Raw genomic sequence first — 17,150 nt, 5'->3', positions numbered from 1 at the left:
AGAAAATGATATATTAAAACTATATTAAAGAAAGAGAAAGGAGACATCAGAAATCTAGAAAGGAATGAATAATAAAAACCTGTGGCTGACCAGAATCCCAAAACAGCTGGACATGTGATTGGTCATCAAGGGAAAACAATTCACATGCTGGGTAAACCATTCTCCAAATCACATTCCAAAGTAGCAAAACATGGAGAAGCTGAAGCTTTCCAGCTTCTCAGGAGAAAAGATCCTGGCAAAGGGATTTTTCCTAAGCTATGTCAGTGACACCACCTGCCTTGAGTAGGCTGGGGGTGGGCAAGGTGCTGGCAGGGGACACAGCCAGGCCAGCTGGCAAAAATTGGCCAAAGGGACATTCCACACCTGTGACATCAGCTCGGGTATCAAAGATAAGAAAAGGAGGAGGAAGGTGTTGCATTCAGTTTTTACAGTGTTTGCCTTCTCAAGCAATCACTTCCATGCTGAAGCCCTGCTTCCCAGGAAGTGGCTGGGAATTCCAATGGGAAGTACAGAATAAAATGTCTCTTTTTTTTTTACTTTGTTTATGCACACACAAACTTTTCTTTTCTTTTAGTAAACTGCTTTATATTAACCTACAAGTTGTTTTGTGTCATATTTTATCTCCCCTGTCCCTCTGGGAAGCATGGAGTGGCCTGGTAGGCACCTGGCACCCAGCCAAGGTCAACCCACCACCCTGAGTGATGGATATGTTCTCAAATATAACTCCTCCTGAGCATGACCTGGTTTTCTTATTTGGACTGTTATGAAACTTAAGCCCTGCATGTTCATCAACAGAAGTGTAGGGGTGACAGGAAATAAAACTGCCTGTGCCTGCTTCTGTTTCATAATCCTTTAATAATTGCTGTGTGCAGGAGTGTGGCCTGAGGCAAGGAAAAAAACTGTTAGTTCCTTCTCAGTTTCTCCAGTCCTCTTTGCTCCTCACTTAGTCCAAGGTTCTCACAGATTGTGAGTCTGTCTGTTGTTTTGGGGGCAGAGAGTAAACAGAACAAGTGTTCTGCATAAACAGAGCAGTTTCATTTCAAAAGCAGACACATGGAGTGGCAGGTCAACTTCTTAGCATTTTTAGCTTTATTTAAATTATTTACTTTTTTTTTTTTTTTTTAATGCCTAAACAATGGATAAGTTGCAATTTCTTACCCCTGCACACAAGCACATGCGCAGAAGGGTTCTGGGCATCCAGCTGTGGGGAGAAGTCCTTGCTGGTATTTTCAGTTGCATTTTAGTCCTGCTGAAAAGTCCTTCTGTTCAGTATTTTCAATTTATTGGTTGCTTCTGGACAGTCAAAAAGCAAAAGAAAAGGAAAATGCCATTGTTACTGTGTACCTGGATTCTCTTCGGTGTTGGAATTATTGTGCAAATTTGTGACAACAGTCCAGACTGTTCTGAAAGTCTTTAAGTTGTATATTATTCCTTCTTAAATTAGCTTCTGCTGCTAAATTTCCTTGTATATGGAGTTGCTGGAGGTGCATTTTTGATTCATCAGCACTATTCTTAGGGAATTAAATTAATATTATAATTTAATTGTTATAAATGAAAAAAAATATTTTGTGCTTTATTGCCCGTCTGTTAATGAGGAAATCTAATCTTGCTAAAATCTGCTAAAAGTTTCTGGTTACTAGAGTTGGGAGTAGAAAGTACATGTATTAGAAACCAGACCTGTCCTCTAGGGATTCACTTGGCTGAGTCAATCATTATTATTTTTCCTGCAAGGGGTGGCACACAGCTTCATTTCTGTCTGTAGCTCTGAAGTCCCAGGCTCAAGCATATCTGATGCTTGAAACTCCAGAAGTTATTAAAATATTTTTATAAACATTGCTTGGGAGTATTTGAAAATACCTATTTACTTCCATGGCAGGTGCTGCATAGGATTTAAATTTACAATTTGCATTAGAGTGAGGTCCATGGCTGTTTGAGGGATGGATGGAATCATATTTTGCAAGTAGACAAAGCAGGGATACCTTTGCCTTTGGTGAAAAGGATCTTGTGTTATAAATTCATCTGCTGACAATAAGCTGGGGAGGGTATGCAAATTTAAGTGAGGTATTAGGAGGTTGGCCTAATAGGACATAGGACATAACCAGGAGATTGTTTTCATTCCTCCAAGTAATTAAAATTTTTTTCATTCAATTTTTTTTTCTTAGTTATTCATCCTAAGTTCTGGAAGCATCATTGCTCAAATAACCTTGCATACAAAATTACACAGAAAAATTAATGTACATCTCTGTAGGGCAGTAAGGGAGGAATGGGAGAATGCAAATCATTAAGAATTATCAAATTCACATCAACATGTGTAGGAAAACAATGTTGCAATTCTTGTATCTTAAGAATTTCAGTTGCAAGCAGTAACAATTGTGTGAAGACTAATCAAAGCAAAGATATCTGTGCTTACACACAGATTTCTCAAATACAGTGAAATCCAACACTGAAGTTGTGTAAGTTTTGCTGTTGACCATTTAGATTTTTTTGCTTTTGTGCTGCTCAAGTTTAGTGGTCAGATTGATGCAGTTTATTCCTTTATCATGTATTTAGCAAAATTAGTAAATAAGGTGAAAATTTAGATAACCTGAGAGAATAAGTGAATCCAGCAAAGGAGTAAGAAGTGGCAGCTAAGCATGTTAGATTTGCCAGAATTGTGGTAAGAACTGGAAAGAAGTTCTGCAACCTCCGATCATAAAACAACAGAGAGAGAATTGGAGGAACTTTCCATCAGCTGGGAAACTGGATAACTCTGACACTGGTTACACACCTCATAAACTTGTATCTTATGAAACAGTTCACACTCTCTCATGAAGGTAAAAATATTGCATGGGAAGTCCTAACTAAAGCTCTCCAGGCCTAACTCTCTAGTTACCCAAACAGTATCTTATTGCCTTTAGCACCTCATTTTTTTCTGTTGCTATTTAATTGAAAAAATGGTTTTCTTTAAATTTTTCAAGAACTTGTGGAGACTTGCTCATTTCTGAAACTCTGTTAAATGAAGAATAAATCATTCTTTGAGCTGTCTTTTTTTTTTTTTTTTATTTTGAAAGAATCATAACAGATCCATATTTAATAAATCACCAGTCCAGACCTCTCCACTCTTCATCCTTCAGACAATAAGCAATACAATGATTTAACCCCCTGTCCATAAATCCAGGCTGTGTAAAGCATTAGAAGATTTCCAGCATGCTGCCTGTTATTCAATAGCATCTCAGTGAGTTGAGCTGTTACATAAAACCCTTTACAGAGTGAGATTTGCAGATGGATTTCTCTACTTCTGTTAATGACCTTTCCATCTGTGCCATCCTGGTAAGTTTTTCATCTCCAGTTGCACAGGAAATGCAGTTGCTAAATAAAACCCTGGGATTCATATAGTACACAAAACCATAATTTATATGATGTTGCTCAATAGAAAAGCATATTAATTCCACTTTCCAGAAAACAAAGTTATAAGTGTTTTTAAAAAGTGATTTATTACTTTAGTTATAAGCAAGATCAGGCTTTTGCTAATAACCTTGTTAATTGGAAAAGAGAAGGACCATTGTTTTAAAGTATTAAAGTATAGGAGTTTGCCTTTTAAAATCATTTTAGTTCATATTTGCAAAGTTCATAAAAAGGTCTCCTTGGGTGTTTTTGTTGACCCAAGGACAGCCTTTACATCCCTCATGTACCTCGTGCTTTGACTAACAAGAATAACTTTGACCAGAAGCTGAGAGTGGGAGCGGGACTGCACAGCAAAAGGTGAGTTGGGGAAGGAGAGAGCAGCTGATTTCCTGAGCTAAATTAACTCCCTCTGCTGTAGGTGCAGGGATAACTCTTGGGAAATGCAGGAGATAGTAAAGAAAATCAAATCTCTGTGCAAGGGAATTTGCTGTAAAATTGCATGGTTCAAGTGTTTCACTGCTAATGGCCACTGTATGATATGGATGTTAATAATCTGCAAGAGGAAATGGTGAAAGCAGGATTTGGGGAACAAGCTGTGAAACCAGAGACACTTGAAGATAAGGAAACCTCCCACAACCAGGGCAAGGAAACAGCTGTGGGTTGCATCAAGGGGAAACCACCACTCCACCACAAGGTAAGCAGCCATGTTAAGCAAAAAGCAATCATGTTGGTTTGATCTTAACATTCGTAAGGCAGGAGATAAAAAAGGTGTAAGAACTGCAGAGAAAACAGCAAGAGGTCAGAGGGAGATTCTCCCTCTAGCAAAGGGAAAGTGCAGCTCTCCCAGGGTGGAGGGAAGAGCCCAGCTGGTGGGATTCTGTTGCGTCAGGGCTCTACATGCAATTTCATGATGTGTATGGTTATACATGCCATGGTTTTGTGCTGGGGTTCAGTAGCTCCCTGTCACCATTCACTGGGAGGCTTTTGCACATTACTGGTTTTGTTCTGGAGAGAATTAATCTTCTGATTTATAGCTAAATTTGACCTACCACTTAGGTTTAGTTTATTTACAATTTTTACCTGAAAAACTTTACATTATTAAAGACAGCAATGAAGAGAAAATATCCATGAAAACACTGCAGCATACCAAAGAGGAAGAAGAGAGGAAAACAGGGATGTACAATGACTGTGCCTCTTATTTTTCGATGGGTGGCAGTGTTAGCACAGAAATTCTCTTTCCACTGCTTAAACCTGGCTCTGAGGTCTACAGGCAGTTTCTTTAGATGTCATTCTGATTTTCTCAGTGGAGGAATTTCACATTACACTATCTCCAAAGTATGTATTCCCTACATGAGTGTGGAAAGCAGGATGTGTCTTTCCCACCAAAGCAGCAAAATCCTAAGCTTCAAATGCAATTACGCACCACTAGGAAAATTACAAAGTGTGCATGTTAAATTATGATTGATTTAAAATACTTAGACAAAGTACTGTGTAATGTCCTTAAAGTTGCATTAGGCTTGGTAAATGGTATAATTTGGAGTTGGACTATATTTTCCGACAGAATTTACTACAGAAAGCAAAAAGTTATTAATATATCACAGCAGGGTACATCAAGGAAACAGGCTGATTTCACTGCTGGTTTAATGTCCTGGATTTATGTCTAAGGTGCATTTAGCCCCCTAGACATGAGATGGCTCAGTGTTAATGGCTGTGATGTGGGCTGTGACTTTGGTTTTGTTTTTCTCTCTCTTTTTCTTTTTAAATTTTGTTAAATTTAAACTTGCTGCTTATGCCTCAGCTGGTTTAACCTTTAACTGGCCTAGTTACTGAACCAAAGCAGGTGGTAGCATCTGAGGCAGTCAATATTTCTCCTTTGTTGCTTGCCTTTTCCAAGGAGCAGGCAGACAGTGGTGGGAGGCTGAGCACAAGCACAGAGCTGTGAGCTCCAGGACCTTGCAGCTCCCACTGCCCCTGGTGCACAACCACCCTTAGTCCCAAGGGAAAATGCATGCCAAAAAGGAGATGGGGCAGTGGGCTAGTGCAGATACCACTGGTCAGGAGCCTCCAGTTCCTTGGTTCATGTGCTGCAGAGAGGGAATGCCATGGAGATGTTCAGCCTCAGGAAAATTCCCATGCGACTGCACATCTCTGCATGGACAAAGGTGCAGCTCAAAGGTAAATGTGCAGCCACTGCAGCTCTGCCATGGCTCTGCCTGTGGGGCTGGCAGGCAGGGCTGGCACTGTGGTGCTTCACTGAGCTGGCTGCAGCCCCAGGAGAGAGCTGTGGGCAGCAAATGCTGCATGGAAACTCCCAGGATAACTGAGGCTTGTGCTGAAGGCTATAATTAAAGCTATTCATAAAAAGAGAAGTATAAACAAAAGGTAACTTGCTAATTTAAATTACCCAGTCATGTGTTTTGGCCCTGAAGACACTCAAGACTTTGGGGCTGCCTTGACCTTGGGGTTTACAGCAGCATTTTGCTGGTGTTGTGTGTGTATGACCAGCTCATCAGTACAGCAGTGTTTTCTGATTTAGGTCTTGGCTGCACGTTCCTGCTCTGAAGTGTAGTCCTGCTCTTGTGGAAGTGTACAGTTTCTCCTAGATGTGGGGATATTTTTTTTGCACAATTTGAAAAGCACGGCCTCCCAGGGTATCTGACCTTGCACAGGCATTTCTTTGTGCTGGGCTGCTTTCTGTTTGGTTACACCCTGCTGTACAACTGAGCTGTCATGTACATCACTGAGGAGCTCCCTCCAGCACTCTCTACATGCTGCAAGTTGCTCCTTTGGTTCTTTATGATCTTTCCCAAGCTCAGGCAATATTTCAGCTCAAGTTCAGCCTCCTGCTCTCACTGTGGCTCTCTCCGGCCACACATAACCACACAGAGCAACACTTGCTCTGGGGAATGTGAACAAAATGAATCCTCATACTGCAAGAGTGTGTATGTCTGGCAAAGACCTGCACATCAACACCTAAATCCTGCCTTCCTTTGCTCCTGCAGCCAGTCTTGCTTTTTAACTGGTATAAAACTTTTTTTTTTTTTTTATCCCACTGCATATGACTGTATGCAGGGACTGAGGCACACTGTTTTATAATCTAGTTTTTCTGAGAGCAGAATTTGTGGCTCATGGAAAATATAGGTCTTTCAGCAGACAGGCTGGGCTTGCTGACACTGTTTATGTCTGTATTCTGCTTGGTGCCAAATTGGGACAGAAAAGAAATACAAGCAAAGTTTTTCAGCACAGACAAGGGCTCACTGTGCCCTGTCCTTTCCACTGAACAAACTTTGGAAGGGCTATTAGAGGTGGTAAGCTAATATTAGATTGCACCAAGAATTAAAGACAGCCATTGAAATGAACAAGAACTTACCTATGTGTTGCAGAACATTAAAAAAAAAGGAAAATATAGGAAAATAAAAGAAAAAGAGAATTAGTTAATGTGGTAGTGGTAGAAAGAAGAGCAAGACAGAGGAAGGCAAAATCTGTTGAATAAATCAACTAAATTTTTGTACAGTGCTTGTGCTCCATTTATGGTGTTCAACTTTTTAAGCAGTATGCCTAGCTGAATAAAATATTTGTGCAAAATTGCATATTAATGAAAAGGAATGAAAATAAATTTTAAAAAATCAGTGGTTATGCATGCTCTAAGGAAGATACTACAATTTGATGCCAGAGTAAAATACCAACTAATCAGCATCTCTTAAGCTGCAAATATGAAATCTTTTCAGCAAATTGTTTTTCCTGGGGATTTGCACTTCAGTAATTATGTGTTGAAATTTAGCAAGAGTTCTCAGTATCAGAGGAACTCAAACCAAATTTGCAGAGAGAAGTGTGCATAAGTGAAGTTTTTTTATTTTCAGAAAGGGGTCTTGTGATGTAAACATCCACAAAACACATTTGACTTCAAAATCCTTTGAGCCAAGATGGGCAAAGTCAAAGGCAAGGAGCTACCTGGTCCAGAGGGCACCTAACACCACTAATAAATCTCTGCATCCCAGCTCAGATCCAGCCAGAGGAGGATTTAGATCTAGGTAAAAATTGGGGTATTTTTCACTAATCTACATTTATTATTAGAATTTGACTACTTAAAAATGCAAATATACCTGCTGACAAAGGCAAAAAGGATGAAAATGATGCTAAAAATATTAGAGCTTGAAATCTCAGCGGAATAATCAAGCTGCAGTCTGGAGTGACTGGATAAAAGAGCATGATGAGAGCCTTCTTTGGAAAGAAAAAGCTTTCTTTGGAGGTGTGCTGCCTGATTACAGGTAAAAATTGGAAAACTGCTGCAATTTCTGAAGCTTCATTCCTTCCCTGAGACTTTTAGCATCCACCCCAGACAGCTCCTGAGCTGTCTCCCTGCAATTCTTTTTGATTCAGGTGCTTTTTCTTTGGCTAGGAGGAAGAATAAGGCATTTTCCACCCAGGCTGCAACAAGTGCTGCTGTCTGTCCTTCTGCTGCTGAGGTAAATCTGTATTGATAAAGCATTTGCCAATGCCTTCCTGCAAACTCCCCCAGCAATTCTAGCAATAGCTGATGGCTGTTAGCAGGCTGTCAGCATGGCATCAGCAGTTTACTCTGCTGAGGACTAAAATGTTTTAATCCAACACATGTTCATGTTTGGCTGTAGTATGAGTGTATGAAAGAGAAATGCAGTGAGTGTGACATTCTGGTCAGAACACCTGATCAAGTGTCTCTTCTTATGCTAAAATATAAGAACTAGATTTCTTTTTTTTCCCCTAAAAGAAAGAAAAAAGGCAGCATGATGAGGATGCTCCTGTTAATATAGCAATTTTGTGTTTAAAATTTTTGTATGTGATGGAATTCTCTAAATAATTATCCTTGAAATAATGATTATATTAGACTTAGTTAGACAGTGCCCTGTTTGTTGGAGATTTCTGTGACTGTGGGGCAGTAACTGAGTTTCTTCCAAGTCCCATCAGTTCCATGCTACTAATGGAACAGATCCCAAGTGCAAAAGATTACTTTGGTTTGAAAGTTTACATACGCAGCTCCCAAAGGTGTTTTGGTGCAAGATTAAGAATTCATTCAATAAATTTAAAATAAATTTAAAAGCATTTCAATCCTTGAGAGTAGCATTCTCTTCCTCATCACCATTTGAAAGGCACAGGGTCCCCTACAGCACTAGGGCAGTGCAGGGGGGCTGAGGTCCCATTGCCAGTGTCACCTGCTGTCCCCCAGGGACCTGCCATGCACAGGCACCTCAGGCACAGCACACATGGAGAAACAAAGCACATTTGCTGGTACCTGCTTTCTGCGTGTTTGCTCACTGCCAAATATTTTCCAGTGGGTTGTGAGGAGACCACGTCGCAGAGAAATGTTGCTTCCTTGCTCTCATCCACCCACCATCTAAATTAGGTGTTTTATAAATATTTAATCACCAAAGCATCCAAGTCTTTGCCCAGTCATGCTCTCTGGTTATGGAGCCCCAAAATGATGGGAATCACAGGCTGAAGTTTGCCTGGAGTTAGAAGTGAATGGACAAATTCAGGATGAAGCCTCCTCCATAATGACAGGCAGATAAATCACGTCTGTTTTCTTCTACAATACAAAGAGGGGAAAAGCAAAAGAATGACCTAATTTAGTCTTGGAGATGAATAGTGTGACAGGAGAGTGTTCCTAAAAACACACATGAAATGTAAATCCTCCTTTCCTGTGAGTGCCTGGGCAGCAGTTGACTTCTGTGACTCACTTTAAAGAAATTCCATGGGAAAAGGGTAGGCTTTCTCTGGGATGAAAAGAACAAGAGTAAATGATAAAACGGTGATTGTAAAGAAAATTCCTTCCTAATATCCCCTGTCTGCACTATATGAAAAACAAACACAGCCAGTAAAGCTTTGATTACTGCAGCAAGTTCCTTGTCTTTGGAGAGGGGAAGAGGACAGGCTCCACAAACAGAGCTGCAAGCCTTTGAAGGTTGCCTGGAGAGTGCAGATCCCTTTCAGAAGAGAAAAGCAGTGCATCTCACCTGGGACTCCTGGTGTGCTGGCTGAGAGCCGTGGACATTGAGCCAGGAGCTTTTTCCTCACTCCAGTTGGTCCTTGGTGTGACGTGGAATCAGCCACAGGGGAATCACAGCCTAAACAACTTCCCCAAGTGGATGCAGGGAGAAAGAGTCAGAGTGGAAAGAGTGTGTGGATGGCCTAAGTGCAGCTGAGTTCCAGCTCACAGCCTCTGTTTATGGAAGTTTATATTCAGCTACATACATCATCAGCTGTCTCAATTACAGTCCTAGGGCATAGGGGGAATAAAAAGCTAGAATTATGTTTGAGAACTGGAGAATTATTTGTAATAACTCAACAGAGCAAATGTATATTGATAAATAGCAATCTGGGCTGCTCATGAACAGCAGAAGGAAGGGATGAAGAGCAGGATTAAATGGCCTGGCCTTACTAAAACAAGAAGAAACTTCATTCTCTCTGATACTCATTTGGAAGAAGACACATGAGGTATCAGGAACAGAAAGAGGCTGCCACTGAGATTTTGCAGAAGCCTGACTTCAGCAGTGTATAAATTTTCCTGAATATCTCTGATTTAGAGGGGATTTTTTTTTCTGCCTTTACATTGTCTTCAATAGGTGTTGGAAATTCTGTCATAGAGCTCTCTCTGGCTTTGGTAGCTATTTGAATAGGGTCCAATTTAAAGATTATATTTTATTTTGGAAGTAAGTGATTCCTATTCTTTAGACTGGAAAGTGGGGATGTTATCACTATTACCTCTTGGGGGGTGAACCTTTAAATTGGGTAATATGAATAGCCTGTGGCAATAATAATACCTCACAATAGCTTTATACAGTGATTTGAGGAGTCCTGATGGCTCAGTAAATATTTAGTAAGAGTCTCAACATCATCATTCACACTGCTAGCCCCCTGCTAGCCCAGGTGGTGCTCAATAGGTTTTTGCAGGCTGTCAGTACAATCCTGTGCACACTGTGTCTGACCCCTCTCTGGAGCCAAACAATACCAAACTGATACCCATAGTAAAATCTAATTCATAATAATCTGCTAAGATTACTAAATGTTCCTGCTGAGGAAAGATGTTTACTAAATACTTTTTATCTTTGAAAGACTTCTGTCAAGAAGCATCTTGAAAATGAGGATACGTGAAAGGGAAATAATATGATAATAGCTGATATAAAGATATTTATTTTGCTTATAATTTATATCACATATCTCTGATTAGGAAGAATTTAGTGGATTAACACAAATGTTTATGTAGCTTTTCCAAGCAGAGTAACAAAAGTAGCATTACTGACCTCAGTATTTCCTGAATCATATGTACAAATGCCACTCTAGGAACCTGAATGCAAGTAATAATCAGTATTCTCACTACATGTGGGGAGCATTATAGCTGAGCCACAGTGAGTTCTGCAGTCATATTTTCAGCTAAATTCTAAATTGTAGCAGGCAGAATGTAAGCACAATGGGACAGCCACATTAATAAGACCTTCCTGTATGTAAGGGTTTTGCAGAGGTGATAATTTGCTAGATATCTGCCTGCCAGAGTTAGATACAGGGGCTAGAGGGTTTTCCTTATTTCATTCTGGCTTTATCAAAGAACATTCTTAATGTGTAAATGTCTCAAAGGCCAGCATAGCCTTACATTGGTACAGGGATACAAGGAAAAGGAACTTGTGTCAACCCCTTTTCTTTGCCATGACAACAATTTGGCTTTTTCCTGGCCATTTAGTGGGAGCCTCCCGGGGATGAGTGCTCTGTGCCTACCAAGTGTCCCTCCTCCCTGAGGTACCCTGGAACAGAGGCTGCCTCACAATTTGTCTGAGGGTACTGCTAGCTTGAGTACTGTAATTTTCCATCCTCTAAACTCTACAAAAGTGATTTTGGCTACAGCATTTTAAACTACACATATCCTCTTGATGGAGTGAGCAAAGACTGAGGAAGAGGGAAAAGCAGAAGAAGACAGAGACCCAGGTATGTCAGCACCTGATATTCAGTTTATGTGCCATTTTGGCCACTTTCTTAATTCTGCCTGGAACTTTATGAGCAGCCATTCAGAGTGCTGGGGTACTGCAGGACTACCTGGGATTTCTGCTGTTTATCCATCACAATTTTCTCCCCACTCTGGAGGATATTGCTGCCTTCCAATACATAAAGTTTGTTTAGTTTTCTTTATATAGAAAGGAATTTCTTTCCATTATGTTCCCTAATGCAGAATCAATCTGTATGTTGCCTTGAACACCACAGGCTTAGGATTGTCTGGATGTGAAGAGCCAGATTACCCCTGAAACTACCCTCCTAAAGCCAGCACCAAATGTACTGCCAATGTCAGGTTTTGCCAATCTTGACAAGTCATCAGAATTATTTTAGTTAGAGACTTCATCTTCTTGAGCATCCAAACTAAATAAGCACAAATTGCAGTCTCTGAATTCAATGTAGCCATCCTCCTGGATTCTGTTGAGTGATGTGCTAAAAGATAATTAAATTTCAGAATCTTTTGAAAAGAGTTCTCTTGAGGTTCTGTTGGAAGTTCTCAATTTATTTCAGTCTCTCTATGAACAGCAGACAGGTGAGTTGTCTTGAACACAGAGTGGATAACATTCATCAGAACTGTGCTGCTGTTCAAAGTTTGCCTCTTCTGTGCCCCTTTCTGTGTAAGCTGAGAAGAGTCAAGCTCCCAGCCTTATAAAAAAGGATGTGTGCTTTTACTCACTGGCCTAAAAAATACAATAGAGAAGAACCATTCAGACTGGATGCATTTCTCTTTCACAGCACACAGCCTGTAACCTAACACTATTTTCATCCCTTCAGTACCTCCTGGCCATTTCAGTGTTAAAGCTCTGAATGTGTTTTGCTCTCACCCTTGCCCTCTGAGCCACTGAGTGAAGGGATGGAGCACACCAGTGTGAGCCAAAGTTGGGATGCCTGCTCTGCAGAGAGAGCTTTCTAGGAGTGATCTGAACCCAGCATCCCTTCATATCCCCTGTTATCAAATAAAGCTGTGTACACACACAATGCAAGATGGAAGAAGAGGATGAGAAAAAACCCTCAAACGTGTAAAGCTCCTAAATGTTTCTAAGTCTGAAAGCACACTCCCCTACTGATTGAGTAATGAGATTTTCTTCCTTCCTTGCTTGTGCCAGGGACACTGCTCCTCACAACCTCAGCTTTCCTGGTAACTGTATTTAACTGGTCATTTAAATATGCTATTTTTACTCTCCTTGTTTTTACTGGCTGCCACCTTTTCCCTGTAAAAGGTTTTTTTGTCAAGAGGCAAAATAGTTGGGTATTGAAAAGCCATATAATATGTTGACCAGCCACTAAATTAAGAAAAATCTGTGGTTCTTAGCTTTCCTTCACCTTTCCTGAGGCTGCTCTTTCACACACTGCCTGCTGAAAAGTGGGAGCTGAAAGGCTTTGTGGAAAGGGACTTAGCAGCAGCCAAATAATGGCCAGACCATCTCCTTTCTTTTCTCTCTTGAATCTAGTGCTCCAGAAATGCTGCCAAAAGTTGTTTTTGGGCCATCTGGGATTCCTCATTTGCACCATACAGGAAGTAGGAATAAGACTAATTTAATGGCAGTTTTGCTATAAATCAAACTAAATTACTTAAAAAAAACCCTACCTGTCAAAATTAGGACAGCAGTTTCTATTTACCTCAAACAAGTCAGCTGGAGAGAATGAGATCATTGTGGATAGACAGAACAGACATAAAACTCCCAGAGCAGGGGAAGAAGGAAAAGAAATTTTGACCAAAACCATTTCAGTAACAGAGGGTATGAAATCTGATGTCTTCCCGTAGGGGAATACTTGTGGGACATGATTCTCTGCTCCAGTGGTTTTCCCAAACTGCTACTCTAGAACTCTCCTCTGGTCTTCTGAAATCACAAAAATAGTCACTTTTAGAGGAACTATTGCAAAACCCATTGTGAGCTCCCCTATGGATCACACACATGTGAAACCCCTCAGCCTGCTCAACACCACAGGCTCACTTCTACAGTGATGGGGTTTTGACACACACAAAACTCCAATCACTTCCCAGCTCCAGAACATTTCTTAAAGGCATTTTTTCTACTAGTTTCTATTAATCCCGCACAGCAAATGTTTAAAATTTTTTTTTTTTGCCAGTTTTCTTGAATGTTGCTTCCTTTTCTATTATATTCTTTTCTGCATCCCCAAACTATAACAAAAGCAACACTTTAGTATGATGATGAATTGCGCATTTCAACACCTCTCATTTGAGGCTGTGGGAAGCATTTTATAGTTTATTGGGTGATGGGAGTGAAATCTTTACAAGATCAACCCTGATCAGCAGGGATTACTCTGCAGGATTTAATTCTCAGTTCCTTTGCCTATATAAATCACATAAAAATGAATGCAATGGAAGTGAAAAATGAGGATCAGACCTTTGTGTCCACTAGAAGCAGTACCAGAGGACTAATGGAGCTGGTTGAAGGCCAGATCAGCAGGATTAACACTCTTGTGGTGCTCAGTGACTTCTGTACCACAGGATAGACCCTTGAGGCTGGAGCAACCATGTCCTAAATGCTAAAGGATGGACCACAGACAAAAACCTAGCAGGGCTTTTCATGGCTATTCATGTTTTGCTGCTCCCATCTCAGTAAAAGAATGCAACTCTCCTTGTAATTTCAAAGCCACTCGTTCAATCTCTTTGAGTAATTATGGGATGACAGCCAATTATACCCTGGAAATGCTTGCTAGCCCTATTAATCTTTTGCTCATATGGGCTGTTTATAGCTAAAATTATAAACGAGTGAATGAAATGAAGGAATTTCTGATTGGGTGGTTTGGGAAAGAAACCCTGACTCCAACCCAAGAGGTTTCCCCAGCATTCCAAAGTGAAAGGTGCTGAGCATCCCTGGAAATCAGTGGGGCCTCAGCATCCCTGAGGAGCACTTGGCAGCTCTTGGCCATGGTTGGATCACACCCATAATCACACCACTGGGGCAGCACCTCAGAGAAACAGGCTGGTTGAAATTGAGGTTAAATTAAAGGGAGGCAACCAAAGAGAAACTATTTCCAGACAGCGAGACTAGAATTTCAGTGCCATTCAGCCTGATTCTTTGGAAGTAATTTATCTGTGGAAGAGTTCTTATTAGGGTTGAAGTACTTAAGAGGCTTATTACAGGCTTGCATACTAAGTTAGTGTGATGCACAGTTTAATGCCATGTTATTTCCAGATGGACTTTCATGTCCCTATTGATATTTTTTTAAAAAAGAAAAAAATTAATTATAATTTAATGCTAGTGTTTCATTGGCTTGTGGTCAAATTTAAATAACTTTAGGCATCTAAACTAAATATATCTGAAGAAATTTTTTTCCTATGACTGACAAGGGGTTTTTATTTTTTAAAATTAATTTGGAATGTCAATTCCTATTAGTATTACTCTATAATAGCAAACATCTATTTTCAGCTACTCCTGACTCATGTAAAATACTGATATGTGTTGAATTTATAATTCAAAACTAGTATTTTCTTTTTAGAAATTATACTAGGTAAATAATTTAACTGGAAAAATTGGTATGATTTACTATCTCAAAGGTCTTTTACAAATCTAATTTCAAAAACGAACTCATGTAACTACTTTAATTAATAAATTAGATCCATGATATAAGCAAGAAGTCAAACCCTTTTATTTAATTTCATAGTTTATATCCACTTGACCCAGGCAGTGAAATCACTGCTATGGAATTACTGCTGTAACACACAGAGAGGACAAAATAAGAAAGATATTTGAGAGGAAAATCTGGAATAGGAGATGAATCAATTTGTTCTTTATAGCAAATAACTAATGACTGCTGCTGTTGAAAATACATGGGGAATATCTGATTTTGCCCAGACAAAACTTTATTATCTGTTAGAAAACTATGGTCTTCATTGAGGTTAGGGACTTAGGATCCTTGCACGATGATTTTATTGTATTCTTGGAATGCTGCTGCTGGGGAATTGTTGAAAATCTCTTCTGTCTGTGGCTTTCCACTCATCAATGTTATTTTTTTTTTTGTTTTAATTAATGTATAATGAATAATTTTAGTGTTACAAGGTTAGGGAAGGAAGTGACCAATGCTTCTCCATTTTAGCATTTGTGGAAAAGGTAATCTAGTGGGGCTCCAGAATAAAAGAATGGTTTTGAGGTCTAGATGCAAGGTGAGGTAAATTCAAGGAGAGGAAAAGCACTGCAGCTGCGCACACTGGTGTTTGTTTCAAGGAGAGTGAGATGAAGAGTAATTAGAGGATGTGAAACAGGTCTCATAAGAAGTTTCTGTGGTTGAGAAGGCTTTCTGCAACAGGACCTGCCTCCCTTTGGCTGCAGTGGTGGGCTGGTACTGCAGTGAACTGTCCTTGTTTCCATTCCACGTGGCATTGGCTTCGTGCATTCTGAAATATAAAATTGGTGGTGGTTTGGGTAAGATGGGTTTCTAACCTCACAATAATTTCCTACAGACAATTAGGAGACAGGGAAAAGGAGGTATGGATGCGCGGATACCGACAGGGAGTTACTGGGACTGTAAAAGCACAACTAAATATCTAGGAAGAGCTACCAAAGGAGTTAGGATTAGAAACAATTCAGGAAGTTGTTGTCTTCTGCAGAGGTCTTGTAGAATTTTTCCCAAATTCTTGTCATCTTAATTTCAGATATTATTGCTGAGCTGTTGAAAATGCACAGGGTCTGAAAAATAAATAAATTTGGTAACTGATTATGAGGTTAGAAAATCATTTTACACAGTTAATTTTGGAAGTGAGGACTGCTTGTAGTTGCTCTCATTCTTGTTTTCCTCACTACTGCTGTAGATTTAGGACAAAAATAATCCTTGGGCTCCCTCAGTCAAGGTCTCACAACTAAAACTCTCTGCTGTCCTCCATGCCCACTTAACAAAAATGCATTCATTTGTTATGAAGAAATTGCCTTGTTGCAGAGGAAAGGGGAAAAGGCTCAATAAAGTGAAAAATCAAAGGAACAAAGAGTGAGAATAGCAAGAATGTGAGCCTGTTTCTTGGAACATCCATAGGAATTGCTTCAGGAGTTAACCTCTGTAGCTTAACAAGCATACTTGGACATTTCACACAATAGTGCCTATGTTATTCTTTAAAACTGTTGTGGTTTGAGGGTAAGTTTCAGCTTAGGAGCCCTAATATTTAAATGCTTTAAGTGCTGCAGATGCGACACCAGCAATACAGTCCTGAAGCAGCCTGCAAAAGCATCGGGAGAGCTGAAGACCCTGCTAGCCACCAGCTGCCAGTTCAGGCCTTGAAGTTGGTATTTGTGCACAAAAGCAGCGTTTCCAACCCAAGTGTCTGTGAGAGCAGGGCAAGAGAGAGCCCCTGGGCACTGCACAGCTGGTGCAGCTCAGTTCTGGAGTTTCACAAGCATTTTCCTTTCCATCAGCCAATGTCCGAGCGAAGCCTCTGGGGGTAGGAGAAGTCTTGACCACATCTGTCACTTTGAAAGCAGTATTTTGGGTAGCTCTCAGCTCTGTTTTCTCTCTGGGGACAAAGCTTGCATTTTCTAAGAAGAGTCTAAAATTGAAACTAGCCTTCAAGAGACCATGGAAAATAACAAGAAAATGCACAAATTTCTAGTCCAAGCCTAGGCTTGCACTTACAGGTATGAGCTGTGTTTATATCACAGTCCCCTCAACCCATTTCCCTCCTACTTTAGAAATCTGTCTTTGCCAGCTATTTCCTTTTCTTTCACTGTTGCATATTTACAGGGTTCTTTCACCAATTCTTTTCATTCTTCCCTGCTACTGTTTACTTGTACATT

The sequence above is a fragment of the Melozone crissalis genome, unplaced genomic scaffold (genome assembly GCF_028551555.1).
Source record: "Melozone crissalis strain CALT ecotype California unplaced genomic scaffold, PUWL_Pcris_2 ptg000034l_1, whole genome shotgun sequence".
Lineage (NCBI taxonomy): Eukaryota > Metazoa > Chordata > Aves > Passeriformes > Passerellidae > Melozone > Melozone crissalis.
Note: the sequence above shows the minus strand (reverse complement) of the source record.